At 36.0% G+C, this 17342-nt stretch overlaps 1 non-coding gene across 1 annotated transcript; it reads right to left on the bottom strand.

Annotated features, from left to right (window-relative positions):
• Positions 1–336: 336 nt before the first annotated feature.
• On the bottom strand, positions 337–3275 carry LOC112051139 (uncharacterized). Its single transcript, XR_008252020.1, has 2 exons — positions 2821–3275; positions 337–1434 (listed from the first exon to the last, which is right to left on the bottom strand). It is a non-coding gene; the product is annotated as an uncharacterized LOC112051139 (transcript).
• Positions 3276–17342: the final 14067 nt, after the last annotated feature.

The raw sequence follows: 17342 nt of genomic DNA, 5'->3' as shown, positions 1-17342 counted from the left end.
CGGATATGTATTGGGGTATTAGTAGCGTTTCAAATTCGCGCGCTTGAGCAGCGCCGTTCGTTGAACGCGTCCTATTCGCGCGACGCGGTCGAAGCGCGCGCCGCTCGTGCGCTTCTACGGCCATTGTGCGTTTTAGTCTCACGCCGTTGAGACGTGCCGTTAGGTACTGTTGTGTACAAAATGAATCACATCGATACGGGTCGAGTAATTGACGAAGTGCGAATTAGAAGATGTTTATGGGACCCGGCCGATGATTTTTATAAGAATAAGGACGCAAAAAATAAAGCCTGGGAAGAAATTGGAAAGGAATTGTGTTGTGAAAATTTCAATACAGACTTAGGTAAGAAACATTTATTAATAAAATCTTTTTTTTTACATACATGTTTACCGCTAGTTGCACAAACGAAATCCTCCATCCTCCATTAAAACATAAACGTCTGCCGGGTCACCTAGTGAAAAATATTAATTGGGTAGGTAAATCAAATAAGCCACGACGATATTACTGCGTTTCGTTTCGTTCCATTTTTGAATTTCGCGGTAGGTGTCAACTATAAAATCAGAACACAGATCTATCTTGCCATGACACGCTACCAGTGGGTGATACGAAGTAATTAGCGAATATATCGCGTAATGTGTTTCCTGATCTATGATCTGGGTCGTTAATTAGATCAGTCAATCCCGTTATAGTTAATGTATGATTAACGTTGTAGCCATCCCGTACTCTAATAAAATTATGCAATATGCAACAGGCTTGAACTATCTTTTTTGCAATAGGAAAACTGACACTCATAGGAGTATGGAATACTCTGAATTTGTTGGACATTATTCCAAACGTCGACTCTATGTACCGTCTAGCACGACTTAAGCGGTAATTAAATATTTTCTTTTTATGAGTCATGTTGGATCGCACATAAGGTCTCATCACATGGTTGGATATACCAAATGCACCATCACCAACTATTATGTGTGGTACTGTTATATTAGTGCCCGGCAGATGCTTTACACCTGGCAACCTCAAACTATTGTTCTGTAACTTTTGAAATAGTGAACTCTCTTGAAATATTGTAGAGTCTGAGTTTTTTCCCGCAAGAACCTATGTTAATATATGTGAAACAATAGTTCGCATCGCACATTGCCAAAAGGACGATAGAATAGAAATGTTTATAATTATAAAACATTGAGCCTCCACCTGCAGGATTTACTATACGTATGTGTTTACCATCTATCGCCCCGCAACAATTTGGAAAATTTGCATATAACTGAAATTCTTCACTTATGCGCTGCCACATTTCTGTAGTTGGTTCAGGTAGACATTCATGACGCAGTTTTTCCCATATAGTCGAACAAACTTCATCTACTATCTTAGCTACAGTAGTGATTCCCATTCTGTATGTGATAGATAAATCGGAGAAAGTACTGCCCGTTGCCAAAAACCTGAAAACAAAAAGTATTTTCATTTGATTTTAGTATATAGGTAAGTACCTAAAAAAATACGTTTTTATTGCAGATAAACAAATACGCCATCGATGGAAATCAGCCAGAGATAATTATTTCAGAACAAAAGGGAATATGCGAAATACGCCATCTGGAAGCGCTGCAAAACACAAGAAGTATCTATTTTTCGACCAAATGACATTCCTTGATCGTATTTCAGAAAATGTAGTTACAGAATCATTAAGCGATAATCAGTCTATCGTATCTGAAGATTTGACTGAAACAGCCACATCAGCGAATAACTTGAGTACTCCATCTCAGCTCCATAGACCACAGGAAAACACAGAAAATAGTCAAAACAAATGGAATAAACGTAGTGGAATGAATAAACGTAAATCAGAACAATCAAATTTTGAAAACGAATTAATAACGTTGCTTAACCAAAATACTTCCCCTTCCAACCTCAATCCTGATGATTTGTCATTTTTTGAGTCTCTTGGTCCGATTCTAAGTAATTTAAGTGCTTATCAAAAGCTGCAGTTTCGCGCAAAGGTTCTAGAATTACTTATTGGGATTTCAGCTCCAACGACTACGACACCTAGCTTTTCATCACCAGCAAATAATGTTAATTCTAGTGTGAACGCAAATTCTACTTATAATTACACAACTCAAACATTGCCACTTCATAATTATACCTATGCCTATGCTACCACCTCTACACCTCAACAGCAGCTTTATGAATCTGCAGTAGAATTATCAAATGAATCTGCAGTAGAATTATCAAATGTCGTATCGCCGACTGGCGATAATAACTCAAATTATCCTGATAATGAGAATCAATAAGGATATTAGTTAGTTTTTACAGATTTATTTTAAAAAGTTTATTACTACTTCGCAAAAATCAAAATGCTACTGCCTGGGAGGCAATGCCGCTCCGAAAGGGCAAAGTATGTATTTATTTATTTATGTATTTAACCTCACAAGTACTTGTCAATTTTTAGCTACAAAGTAAGATTGATTAAAATGAGACTATGATTCAAATGAGACTGTGATTAAAATAAGACTGTGATTTAAAATAAGATTATGATTAAAATAAGACTGTGATTTAAAATAAGTCAATGATTATAATAACACTGTGATTTAAAATAATGCCCTTATTCATTAAAAACGAGTGAGATTAATATAGGTTTTACAAGTGTTTTGTTTCTTTTCTACATTTGCAAAATGAAAGAGAAGATTCCGATTTTAAGACCATTTTAACTAAAATAGGTTTAATCAGCATTTATGAATAAGTGTGTTAGGTTGTAATTAAAATACGACTGTGATTAAAATAAGCCAAACAAATATTATCATTTATTACAAACCCTACTCTTTTATTTCACTTACCTTAGAGTAATCGCCAATTTTTCCACTGGAGCTATGGGGATGCGACGTATGCTGGATCTTCGTAAAGAAAACTCTAACTTGCACAGTAATTCGTCGAAACTGCTGGTTGATAGGCGAAAATATTTATAAAATTTATAACTATTTTCTCGTAAATCAGAGAAAGATGTTACGTGTTCGCCTCTCAGTAACCTTGTAGCGTTATAAGGATCAACACCTACTGTTCTTCGACGTTTTTGTTGCCTTTTTTTCCATAAAAAGTAAATAGCCAGTACTCTAACCGCATTGCCGTTCATTTTGTATCTGTTTGTACACGACTGTCTCACAGCAGCGAAACGCGCCGTACTAATTGAGGAGCGCCGTACTAGTTGGTGCACCGCTGTTCAAACGCGCGCTGTCCAACAGCGCGCTGTCCAACGGCGCGTCTAGCGGCGTGACTGTAAAACCAGCCTATATAATTATGTACATTAAAAGCGTCCCCTAAAATTCCTATGAAATATATAATATCAAGTCATCAGATTACCGTTAATTAATCCAATTTCCCACCACAAACCACATTAATCATTCAATCCAAAGTCACCTCTTTAAGAAAATTAACATCACCGGGGAAACCACGGGAGCACGGGACAGAACGAACATAAAATTCAATCTAAAATTCTAATTACCCCGGCGTTCGAATTAAAACTGGTTCCGCGCAAAATCAACAAAATAAGAGACAAACAACCTTTGCATATTTCGCTATTAATAATTAGGAATCCTCTATAGCGAGAAATGTAATTTATTCCGATTTTCAGATTCGAAAATCTGGAACGACTGATGGAGAAAATGCGGGAAATTTGGCCGTGGCTTTAGGAATCTAAGTTGTACATTGTTTTAAACAGCATACTTGTATATTAGCAAACTTTTACATATTATGTAAAACCTAATAATTTCCGTTTTTGTGGAATGTATGGATGAAGTAGTAGAGACTATCAAGAGGGGTTTCTCTGCGTGATCGAATCAGAAATGAGGAGATCCGCAGAAGAAACAAAGTCACTGATATAGCTCACCGAGTCGCGAAGCTGAAGTGGCAGGCCACATATTTCGAAGAGATAGACGTTGGGGTCCCAAGGTGCTGGAATGATGACCCCGTACCGGAAAGCGCAGTGTTGGTCGACCCCCCACTAGGTGTACCGAGGACATCAAGCGGGTTGCAGGGAGCTCTTGCGGGAACTGGATGCTCGCGGCCCGAGACCGTTTTGTTTGGTCCATGCAAGAGGCCTATGTCCAGCAGTGGGCAGTTCAGTTCATGGGCTGTTATTAATGATGATGATGATGAGTAGAGAATATACAAACTTTCTTTAATTTAGCAAAAATGAAACTTGGTGAGTTCATATACAAAAGTTTGATAGAAAATAGTAGAATTTCGATCATAATAATTTTGTGTAGCAGTGGTACTTAGTTTTAAAGCTCCCAAAGATTATGCTCTACTGCCATAGAACTAGTAATCAAAGACATCTAATATCTACTGCATGTTCCCTAGTAGCATGTTACGTAATCGAAGTCTAAAAATTCATAAAACACCCATCCTAATATACTTTTACACATATCCAGTGGAAAGTCAGCTTTAAGCCTTTTATTATGAAGGCGGAAGTGATTAAATAAAACGTTTACAAGGTGAATGTATAATATAATCAACTTTTCCCCCGGGCCAGTCGGAATACTTCACCAAATCTCTTAATGCGATCTATACAGTGCGCGCGCGCTCTGGTGCGTGCGAAGACGACAAGTCGAATACGGAAGCAGGTCCAGAGAAATGGCGTAGTTTCGTTTCGTGAATATGTTATTTGACAGTACAGTTTTGACCGACACTGAAAACGAAGGAAAAGGTATGAATTTGTACTTTATTATCTTCATCTATTGTTCCGTGTCAGTGTAGAATTGATTTTAAAATATACGAGTATATTTCTTCTGATATGAAGAAATGCTTTAAAAAGCAAATAATATACTGGAATAAATTTAATTGTCAAATTTGTCAAGAAAATGTTAGTAATACTGAATAATGTTCATCTTAGTTTGTTTTTATTTGTATTTTAGGAAACCCATGGTAGGGTATAGGCCTCCTTCAATTTCATCTAATCCTCTCTTCACTGTGCTATTATCATCCAACTTTTTCCGGTATCGAAATAATGTAGTCCACCCATCACTTCTGTGGTCTCTCCACATTTCTTTTCTTTGTGGACCCATAATAATCCTATTAGTATACATCAAAAATTATAACTAAGAGAGCTAATAAGATACAAAATAAACGGCCAAATCACATAAGATTAATGTGTGTGTAAAAAAAAGTTCCTTTTTAAGTTTATATTTAAAAGCAAAAGTTTTGTTTGCTTGTTTCAGTCAATTTCTTGTTTATCAAAAATCAAAATCAAAAAAATCATTTATTTCAAGTAGGCTCAGTTTACAAGCACTTTTGACACGTCAGTTGACTATTTGTAAAGATTCTACCACCGGTTCGGAAGGCAGGTTCTGCTGAGAAGATACCGGCAAGAAACTCAACAGTTGCTCTTTTGAAAAAGTCATACAGTATTACAATTTACATTTGATAACAATTAAATTACAATTTCTTATAGTTTTATTTCCTGTGTGAAGGTGGAAGCTGATCCAATGGCCTCCAAGCACCTTTGTCGTTAAGGAACTCATCAATAGTGTAGTAACCTCGACTAAGTAAATGTTTTTTAACACATTGCTTAAAGTTGTGCATTGGCAAGTCCATCACAGTCTTGGGGATCTTGTTATAGAAGAGTACACCCAAACCCACAAAAGATTTTTTAACTCTTTGGAGACGATATGCAGAAATAACTAACTTATGCCCGTGTCTAGTAAGACGTGGGTTTAGATCTCCTTTTCGTTTGTACAAATGAATATTTTGTCTCACATAAACTATACTGTTATATATATACTGACAGGCTACTGTTAAAATGCCTATTTCTTTAAACTTTCTTTCTTTCTTTCTTTTTTTATTGTTCTTAACTTGTTGTGTTGTATAAATAAAAATATTTTCATCCAAAGACAAGTCACGAAAGGCTCACAAGATTACCGTAGAATATTTCGTAGCAGGGAGCTACGTAGCCAACTTTTGGTTCAGGGCACAGATAATAATCTTATTAGTTTGAATGTGAAAATTCGCTTTTTGTGCATTCAAAATTGAAGTTAAGTATATTCTGCATATTAATATAATCTATACTAATATTATAAATAGGAAAGATGCATTGAATAGTCTGAAACTACTGAACTAATTTAAAATAATTCTTTCACTATTCTTGTGTGCTATAAGGCTATCTATACTAATATTATAAAGCTGAAGAGTTTGTTTCTTTGTTTGATTGAACGCGCTAATCTCAGGAACTACGGGTCCGATTTGAAAAATTGTTTCAGTGCTAGATAGCCCATTTATCGAGGAAGGCTATATATTATCCCTATATTCTTACGGGAACGGGAACCATGCGGGTGAAACCGTGAGCATCAGCTAGTATTTTATATTTTTGTATCGACAAAGTCAAACGAAAGCCTAATAAACTATTCAGCGTCGGTGTTACTCACCGCATGTGCAGGCGCGGCGGAGTTAAGAACTGATGCAGACTGACACGCACTTGGAACTTTGCACGTATGCCGAATATGTTATTAAGTAATTCATGGAGCAGTTCATAACTAGTGTTTTAGTTTACTAGGTGTGTGGCTTTGTGAAGAGATGGTTGGAGTGTGTGAACTCACACACTCCAAACATCTCTTCTTTACCCTTTCAGAATAGTAAGTTTTATACATATGTCCACACATATGTGCCTATTATTGGTCCGGTTCTGTATAATTATGCCGTGGCTAATAATCGCTATCGTCCATTTGGATTTAGATGAAATTATACTTACACGCTTAGTTTGTTTAGTTAAAATTTAATTTTAAAATGACAATGTATGTTTAGTTTAGTAACGAAAATAAGGCAGACTCCCATAGTTATTTTAATGCACCACCATAATCAAAATGAAGGGGTTTGCAAGAAAAATTATAAGTAATAAAAAGATGTATGTAGTCCCCGCTTATTACAGAGTACCTAACAATTACCCAAGGAAACTTCCTACATTCCATTGCCTTGCGTACCCCAACTTGTTGGATGGATGCAAAGTCGACTTATTACTTTTCTTAGATCGTATTCAGCAATGTAGCTTCCGGCTTTGATAAACATGGTTTGGTAGTACTTCTCTGGAATACAAAACTCTTAGCAGACTCAGACGTGATTACAAAAATAAGAAAACTAATGTCGAACAAAGGTTATGATTCAAAAATTTGTCTGGACAACTTAATTAACAAATCAAACTGTAACCAAAATGAGACCCTAGAATGGCAGAGGATGACCTTGAGTGAAGTCACGCACTTGTGAACGTTGTGTGTAGGGTTAAAGGCACCTTTGACAGATCTAACACTCCCCTTTTCCACTCAAGTCACTCTCCCCGCCTATCCCAAGTAACCCATAAAGAATTATATAACAAGAGATGTGGATGGCTTGAACGCCACGAGCACACTGAAGCCACCACGAGATCGAGCGACGTCACATCCGTCTCAGACTACTATTTCCTACACTATTTATTAAAACATGTAAATTTAGAAGCGGTGGCGTCGTTGTAACGCGGCGATAACAAACAATTTAGTAATTGTAATAACAGCTCCATACAGATACATCTGAAATCAAATCGCGGCGCAGCGACGCGAGAGGGCGCGACGTGACGACTTCCGCCCTCTGAGGGAACCACACGTTTGCCATTTCATTTACTTTATACCTACTTACATCACATGCTTCTATATTATAGTCAAGTCTTCAGGTTACCAATCGTAACTAACAATATACCTAACTGTCAGTTTGTTAATTACGCTTTCCCGTCTAAACCACTGAACCGATTTTATAAATTCTTTCACCAATGGAATTCTATATTATCAGCGAGTAACACGGGCTATATTTTTTTAAACGTATTCTCAAAGGAACGATTACTACACGGGTGAAACCGTAGAGCACTGCTAGTAATATTACAAACCCTTAGCCCTGCGGTATCACCAGCTTAGTTCCCGTTCCTGTACAATTACGGCGATATAATATGGGCTAAGTTACACGCTGATAATATAGCTTTTCGTTGATGGAAGAATTAAAAAAAAACGGGTTTAGTGGTTAGATGTGTAAAACTAACATATAGACTCATATTCGCATTTATAATAATATAACTCATATTACTATTTCAATTAAAACTAACATTAATAGTTAATACCATAATAGAGTTGATAAGGAGATTTAACTAAATGGCTCAAATCTCAATAGATTATTTTGTAATTCTTAGTTTAAAGTTTAAAAAACGCAAAAAGATTTTTACTATTTAATTTTCAGTCAATTTTTTGTTCATTTATAATAATATAACTCATATTCGCATTTATATTGTCAACATATTTCCTGATGGATGGAGGCTTTTACCTATCTTATCTTATCCATCGATCCATCCAAAATTACAATTTTGTAACTAAACAGAAGTGCAAAATTTAATTAATATTATTATAAAAAATATTCTGAATCGTAACCTTTGTTCGACATTGGTTTCCTTATTTTTTTTAATCCACTTTTGAAGCCTTCAGCAAAAAGTATCATAAAATCTAGACTCTATTTCCTAATCTACTCTCACATAATATCATATCCGATAGTTCGCGAATAGATCTCTCAAATACTCGTTATATAATAGAATCTCATACAATAAGTCCGACGGTGGCGCCCCTCTCGAGCCGGGCACAAAAAGTAGGAGTTATCCCACCGTGATGACAATTGGAGGCAAATCAACCATCCACACGAAAATCGGAACCTCATTTCTTCTTAAACAGCAATGGCGGAGCGGCCACTAAGAGTGGGAACTTGAGAATTTTATTGTTTGAACTTTTCATTTAATTTTCCAAAAAAAAAAATTAACTGTGCCCACAAGTTATTACACATAAGTCACACAAGTTATTACACATATTACACATAAGTCGATGGCCGTATACGAATGTGAAAATTAATTAATGATAGAGCCGTGATAGCCCAGTGGATATGACCTCTGCCTCCGATTGCGGAGGGTGTGGGTTCGAATCCGGTCCGGGGCATGCACCTCCAACTTTTCAGTTGTGTGCATTTTAAGAAATTAAATATCACGTGTCTCAATCGGTGAAGGAAAACATCGTGAGGAAACCTGCATACCAGAGAATTATCTTAATTCTCTGCGTGTGTGAAGTCTGCCAATCCGCATTGGGCCAGCGTGGTGGACTATTGGCCTTATCCCTCTCATTCTGAGAGGAGACTCGATGGTCGTATACGAATGTGAAAATTCATTAATGATACGTGAAAATTGTTTAATGGATGATAAATCTATAAATACCTATATTTGACATAGTTTGTAGAAGTAGAATAGAGTTTGTAGAACCTAAGGTGGTGCAAGACGCACTATTGAAATGACGCATTTTCATTGGCCATGTCGAGACCCAAAATCGAAGCAGTAGGTATGTATTGGTTCGTCATTCCTCTTATGCTCTTATGAGGTCTGTAATGCCAGCATTTTATTTATTTATTATTCAACAAACAACACATTTAAATTAAGCCTAACCATAGTGCAACACAAGCCACAGTTGGTTTTACTGTGCACTGGTTATTATTGCATAATACAATATTTAGGAACAAACAGAACATTATTAACAAACAGAAGAGGATAAATAAACAGATTAACAAACAGAAGAGGATAAATACTAGTACTACAAGAATAATCATTATAGGGTTGTTAAATAAAAGTGTGAGTGAACCGGTGCTGCGACGCTACACAGGCTGCCCCAAAAAATAATTCTTTAGTTTCCGCTTATGTACGTTCGTGAGTATATTGGTATCTTTTAGAAGATTCTTTACCGCATCCGGAAAATCGTTAAAGATTGTCGGAACAATATATTCCAGCCTTCTCTTACCATACCCATTTATGAAGTTCGGTACATACAATTTACATTTTTTTGAACTTCTTAGTTGTTTATTGTATGTAATTTCCTTCAGTTTAGGTTTTATTTGAAGATACTGCTCTGTTATTATGGAATATTTTATTTTTACGTCGATTGGCATTAATTTACAGTAATTAAATAAGACATGATAATCATTTCTATATTGTTGTTTTATTTTTCTAGGTACAATGGTTTTTAAAAGGTGTAGTCATTTGTTTTCCTTAACAATACAATATGGGGTCTTCAAGTAAAGAGTCAATCGGCATTTTCTAGGGAAGCGCGTTTCACCATATAGGCTGCTTTCTTGTTGCAGTCTTCATCATCATCAAACCTTATTGCAGTATAGCGCTTATATAACAATAACAAAAACGTTGACTAGGGTTTCTCAAAGAGTTTTGGCGGGAAAATCGTAGGAATTATATGTAGCTCTTGTTGCATTCTCATTAACCGACTTCCAAAAAGGAGGAGGTTCTACGTTCGGCTGGGTGTTTTTTTTTATGTATGTCCAGCGATAATTCCGTCAATTATGGACCGATTTTAAAAATTCTTTTTTTATTTGCTGTGTTTTAGAGTTTTATGGCATGAAGTAGAATCACAATGCGTTAGCGTTTTCTATTAGCGTTAGTAGAATGCATTTCATTCAGGTATTGTTCTGTAAGAGTGCACAAGTGAAGTGGAGGTTAAGTAAGAGGGTTTTTAGTGATTAGTTAGATTTTCTCGCAGGACTCTATCCACGGTTTGGGTAAGGTTGAATTGACATGACAAAGTGATGACAAAGTATGACATGATTTGACTTAGTATACCGACTGATGGACAACGTCGGAAGATGGTCTATATTTGACCATATTCGCACTAATAGGGCAAATAATTTGTTAAAAATGATTACTATACTTGATGATTGGCTATAGTATGTTCATGCGAAGTCATAATAATAAAAATATCATCTCAGCATTGTGCTGCATGAACCAAGCAAATGCTGGCAAACGGCACTGATTCTCAGCTGAAAACGCCAAGCAAATGTATAGCCACATATTTCAAGAAATCCGATTTTTTTTGTTCGAATCCGGGGTATGCTCGTCGAACATTTCAATTGTGTGCATTTTAAGAAATTAAAATCACGCGTCTCAAACGGTGAAGAAAAACATCGCGAGGAAACCTGCATACTGACTGCAACTTGAGAATTTTCTCAATTCTCTGCGTGTGTGAATCCGCATTGGACCAGCGTGGTGGACTATTGGCCTAACCCCTATCATTCTGAGAGGAGACTCGAGCTCAGCAGTGAGCCGAATATGGGTTGATTAGGACGATATTTAAAGCCTTCATAGACTTATCTATCGTTCGCGGTGTTCGTAGTCTCCTAAACAATTTCCTTGGCAGCGGATCTCGGTATATTCGCTTAGAAATATAATTTAATCCGAACACAATAGTCGCATTGGGGGCCAGCCTGCGTGAACGATCGGGACTCGGCGGTTTTATATCGATTTACGGGAAAATGTAGTGTACACGGATAGGTACGTACTGTCACGAGTTCCTACAGCACGGGTGGTGTCAGGTTGCCTCAAAATTTTCTGACCAAACTATTATTAACTATCGTAATAAGTGATAGCTTAAGTTCCTTATTGTATTCTTTCTCAATAAAAAAAAAAGTTGTCATTATAAATACGTTTTCAGAAAAAAAACATTATCATTAATTTTAAGGCAATCTATTCACAATATATTTTTTAACGTACCAAATAGCTTTGCTGTTGCAAGGTTTAAATAAGTCCTACTGTAATAAGAAAATTTAATTTAAAAGTAAAGTAAATACTTTGACAGCCTCCGTGGCAGTGGTATGCGCAGTGGATTTACAAGACGGAGGTCCTGGGTTCGATACCCGGCTGGGCTGATTAAGGTTTTCTTAATCGGTCCAGGTCTGGCTAATGGGGAGGCTTCGACCGTGGCTAGTTACCATCCTACCGACAAAGACGTACCAAGCGATTTAGCGTTCCGGCATGATGTCGTGTAGAAACCGAAAGAAGTGTGGATTTTCATCCTCCTAACAAGTTGCATTGCATCATCAATTACCATCAGGTGAGATGTAGTCAAGGGATGACTGTAAAGAATAAAAAAAAAAAAAAAATATCTAAAAATAAAATGTCTTCGGAAAACAGAAAAAAAATCCACAAAGAGGAAAAGGGTGAAAAAATGTAGACGACATATTCCAATTGTAAGAAGCGCAATAGGATTTTAGATAACCGTGGTTTGTATTCCGTGAACTCGCCAGACCTCCACCAGGATTTACCCACGAAGCGAAATAAATGGACACGGCGTTTTATTATTTTATAAAAAAAATCCATTTTACGAATATTGTCAAATATTTAATAATAATTTCTTCACTAGTCTCGATTTTATCTTCCGCAAATGAGCTCTCTCACCAAAAGTTCTCTCTATTTATCTCTAAAAATAGATTTGCAAAGTTTAAACAACACGTGTAAAATATTAATTATTCATTTATTTATACTTTATTTGTACACCAAAACTTAACAAAAAAACAAATAATAAGAAAAAAAGGCATTGCACAGAAGTAGGCCTTATCGCTACGTAGCGATTTATTCCAGGCAATTATCATTTTCTCTAAGAAAAATTTACCTGCGTGGTAAAACGCTGTCATCTAGGCTTCGAGGGAGGAATTCAGTTTTATGGAATTTCATATATTCTATAGTAACATCTGGGTATTTATCAAGACAGTATTTTTAAAAATGCGATCTAAATCTAAATTTATGTATCTAAAACACAATATTTTTAGTCGACTAGTTCTACTAAAATATATAATAAAACAATTAGTTACAAATAAACATTGGATCTTTAATTGGATAAACTCTTATTTAACCTACAAATACGCCTCATCCAATAATTTTCTTATATGCATGTAAAACAGCACGTGACGTTGTCACGGTCTTTGCTCGCCGACTTCATATATATTCCAGCACATATTCGACTCATAAGCCGCGTGTACACTGTGCAAGTATCTCACATGCAAGTTGCATTCAGCTTGAATAGCGCAGATGAAAACGATTGAGCATATTTTTTAAATAAAGAAGTATTTTTAGAGGTATTTAGATACTTGTGAACATAATACGCATTGGTATGCACAAACTAATTAAGCTAAAGTAAATCAAGGTGAGGTAATAAAACTTACTATTGTTAGGTTCTGTTAAAGATGGCCACAAATCCCACAGTCGATACTCTGTAAATTTGGAAGTAGATAAATAAATTAAGCTATTCTCTTTTAACTATTTAAATTTGATTAATTATTTGTTAGATTTTTAGACGTAAGTTTACTGTCATCAGCCAATAGCGTCGACGCAGAGAAACATTGACCAATCAGAGCAGAGAGAGTGACGTAGTCGGTCGACGAGTTGGAGTTTGGTGTGTGGAAAAAGTCAATAATTATATGCAAAAGTGCAAAAATACCCAAAAAAAATCATTGATTATTGTTATATATTATAAATTTATGATTATATATGATATAATATATGATTAAAATAAAATATATGATTATATGATATTAAAGATTATATTCGATAATTCTGGTGAAAAAGGCAGTTGTGTTTTTATTGCCGCTGACCCGGCTTATACTATTAATTATAATCCGCGCAATACATGATTTAAAGTGTTCGCGGTAACGTAGGGGAGCGGCTGCAGGGCATCTCCCCACGCGTCTTTACTTTACGTAGCGACTATTGCTGCTCATTTCGGAGACGTCATAAAAATTGCATCTATAACAGATCTGTTTTTTACAAACATATTATCTTGAACATGACAAATTTTCTCCTCGAACTAATCAAATAATGTGGAAGGATTGGGACAATAGTCCAAATGGCGGGGCAAAAATAATCTTGAAACTATTCTCGCGACTTGCACACGAGTATTTGCGTAGTTTAATCACGGCTTTAACAGAATGTGACTTGGCGTATTGTCAACGCACAATAGCAGATAATATTTTGATCCATTTGTGCTTGAAAATCGTGATCACACCCTGATTGCAGACTGAATTCTTATCAGTCTGTATTATTATTAAATTCTTATAAAGATTTTATGTACGTTAGAATTAATATAATAATTGTTTTATTATGTTTATACGGAAACAAAGTCCTCACAGAAACATGACAAAAAACGTTTTTGCAAAAAATTATACGGGATGTCTAAATAAAAAAATATATATATATATTTTCCGTATATTTTAGGCATGACTAATATTATAACTCCATATAATATAATTCCCCTCCAACTAGTCGGGACAGACTATATCTAGTCCAGCGGGGCGGGGATCAAACCACTACCCCTCGGTAATGAGTCCGCCTGCTTTACCGTTGAGCTTAGATTTTTTCAAAAATTTTCAAGCTTTTCAAGGCTTACTTTGACATACAACTTCCAAACGTAACACATATCTCATGAAAAGACAGCCTTATCGACTTACTATTACGTAGTCACATCGTGATTAGACGTATAACAGTAATTAAGTTTATTGCGTCGCCGACAATCCTTTGACGACGCACCGCCTTTGAATATGGCGTTTTCAGGGAATCTTTGACTTTAGCAATATAGTTTCAGCAATTAATGGAATTTTGGGTTACTTAGAAGGCCACGCTCGTGTATGTAATGAATTAAATTCACCTGTCTGTTAACATTTATACACATTACCTACATTTTGCCTATATTAATATAAATATTCAGTATTTTATTTCCCGCCCTAGGACTCTAAACTTAGTCCTAGGGCGGGAAATAAAATACTGAATATTTTCCAAAAAAACCTCCTTTCTGGCATTACGACCGACAATATTCCATAGATTCTGGATCAGGGTCTTGAAAGCCAGGTGAAGGTGAATTAACAATATACCTAACATGTCAACAATACCCTTCTCTGATCGTGTTGTTCAGCCTGTGTTTTCCAACCTGATGACCTGAAAAATTCATTCATCATGAGTTGTTTAGAAGCCTTTTATTTGGTGAGATCCTTCTAGAGGCTTTAGATACCCATTCAAATATAGAATATAGGTTCTAGTTAGGCTAAGTAAGGTTTTGTTGGTAATCTTCTCGGTCCTACTTCTACGGCTTATACCTAAACTACTAATAGTCGTTAAACAAACTTGATATTCTTCAAAATTCCTCCACCGTGTGTATTTACGTCAGGTAATTGCTAGCTAATTACTGCGTGTACGCGAGCGTGAGTAAAGCCTCCTAGTGACGTCACACTGCGTGCTATGTGTTCCAATTACGTGTAATTCGTGTAAACGAATTTAATGTTATTACGTTTAGTTATTGCATAGACAGTCTTTAATTTATAAAATCATCACAACAATGAATAATAAAGACAGGGGAATAGTATAATAATATGATTAAGCTGTCAAAGTGATTTGTTTGTATAGCTTTGTCTGTTTGTGTATTGCATGACATGAGAAATGTCGCTATGTATTTTCGAGTTAGTCTTAGTGATAGTCAATTTAAAACCGATGATATAATAGACGTTCCAAATAGCTGTTTGCACCTTCTACTCCCGATAAATTATCAGTGCTCAATCGCTGCAATCACCAAGTGAAAGCGGTAAACAATCACACGAATGTAATGTACTAATGTAATGTAATGGTATTATCAGACTAAATATCTCTGCATAAAGCTGCAGCTACCAAACCAAATAGCGTATGTACTACTGTTCGCCCTTACACAAAACCCTTATTTAAAAGCTATTCCCGAATTCTTAGCGCCCGCTGCAATTACCAAGTGCAAGCGGTAAATAATCACGCGAATTTAATTGTGATAATTATTTGAAAAATATATGTAGCTAACTAGCTACCAGACAAAATATCTCCGGATATAGACAGAGCTAAGCTACCAAACCAAACGGTGTTATATGTACGTCCCTACCCGATACACTTATTTGATAGCTATTCCCGAAAAATTTTAAGCGCTCGCTGCAATTACCAAGTGCAAGCGATAAACAATCACCCGAATTAAATTCTGATCATCGATTGTCTGATTTGGAAAATACAATATTTAGCTACCAGACGAAATATCTCCGAATAGCTACAGCTAAGTTACGAAACCAAATGTCGTTGCATGTACGTCCTTACCCGATACCCTTATTTAATAGCTATTCCCGATAAATTCTCAGCGCTCGCTGCAATTACCAAGTGCAGGCGATCATCACACGAGCCAGCGATCGCGTTCGTCAGATTGCGCCTGATGAGAAATTTGCCGCGCGACCACTCGGAAATATTGCCTACGAAATAAGTTCCTGACGCTGCGGTATGTTTAAAATTCATACTAAACTATACTATGATTGGTTCTGTATCTAATCTGAACGCCACCATGGTTGGTTCTTTATTAAAATAATTACGTATCAATTTGCATTGATCATGTATTCTAACGGGCAGTAAAAATAGGGGTTCCTCAGGGATTATTATTAGGTCCATTTTTATTTTTCCTTTATATTAATTACCCCAATATGTACAATCACGAGATAATGTTAATTTAATACATGAGAAAAACTTTTAATAACGCTTGCTATATTATCGTACTATCATGTAATTGGTTCTTGATTTATTCTTTCTTATTCATTCTTGTTTACAAGAATTTTTGTGAAGAATTTTGAAGAAATAATAAGCCAAATGCGTAATACCGAGCAGTAAAAGTAGAGGTTAATGGATCTTTGCTTCTTTTAATATTTTCTTGTTATTAAATTATTTTTTATAATTATAAGTTATTCTCATTTGAGGGAATTTAACGGATTCTTTCGTTGAAACCCAATTTGCATGAAATAGGAAAGTTATCGTAGTTGTTTTTTTAAAAGACTACTTATTTGCCATAGGTTCACTTTTACGTCATCTATTAAAGCAATTGCTTAAGCATTAGGGAGGCACCAGATACAACCGAGAAAATTCCTTCCTTCGGGCCTTCGGCCGTCTAGATACTACCCTACCGGCAAACACGTATCGCAAAGTGATTTAGCATTCCGGTAAGATGTCGTGTAGAAACCGAAATGGTTGTGGATTTTATCCTACTCCTAACAAGTTAGCTTATTCTTAGTTATTATTAGTGAAGGACTAATTTGTAAAATATAAAAAAAAAACTTAAGGAGAGAAGGGGCCGCAGTCCCGCAGGGGAAGTTCGCTTAGAATATCAATTTAAATTAATCTGGCACTGCATAGGTTATGATCCTAAATATGATCAGTATCCCCGTTGCCCTTCAATCATTCGGAAGAAACTGAATAAGGGTACGACAATCGAGTTGGCATCAAACGACCACCTTTAGATGATGAGCCTGATTCCCTTACCGTATGTATGATTTTCTTTATAGCAGTACCTAAGCTTTATAGCAGTACCTAAGCAATTACCTAGTGCTTAGGTGCTGCTTTTAGTCTCCAATGAAATAAACTCTTTTAAAACCGGATAAATTAATTACCCAGCGAATTACACGAAGCCAGGCTAGCGGTTCAGCGCCATCTATCGTGTAAGTCTAATGGACC

This window comes from Bicyclus anynana, chromosome 23 (genome assembly GCF_947172395.1).
Source record: "Bicyclus anynana chromosome 23, ilBicAnyn1.1, whole genome shotgun sequence".
In the NCBI taxonomy this organism is placed as follows: Eukaryota; Metazoa; Arthropoda; class Insecta; order Lepidoptera; family Nymphalidae; genus Bicyclus; species Bicyclus anynana.
This window is presented reverse-complemented; position numbering and strand designations above follow the sequence as displayed.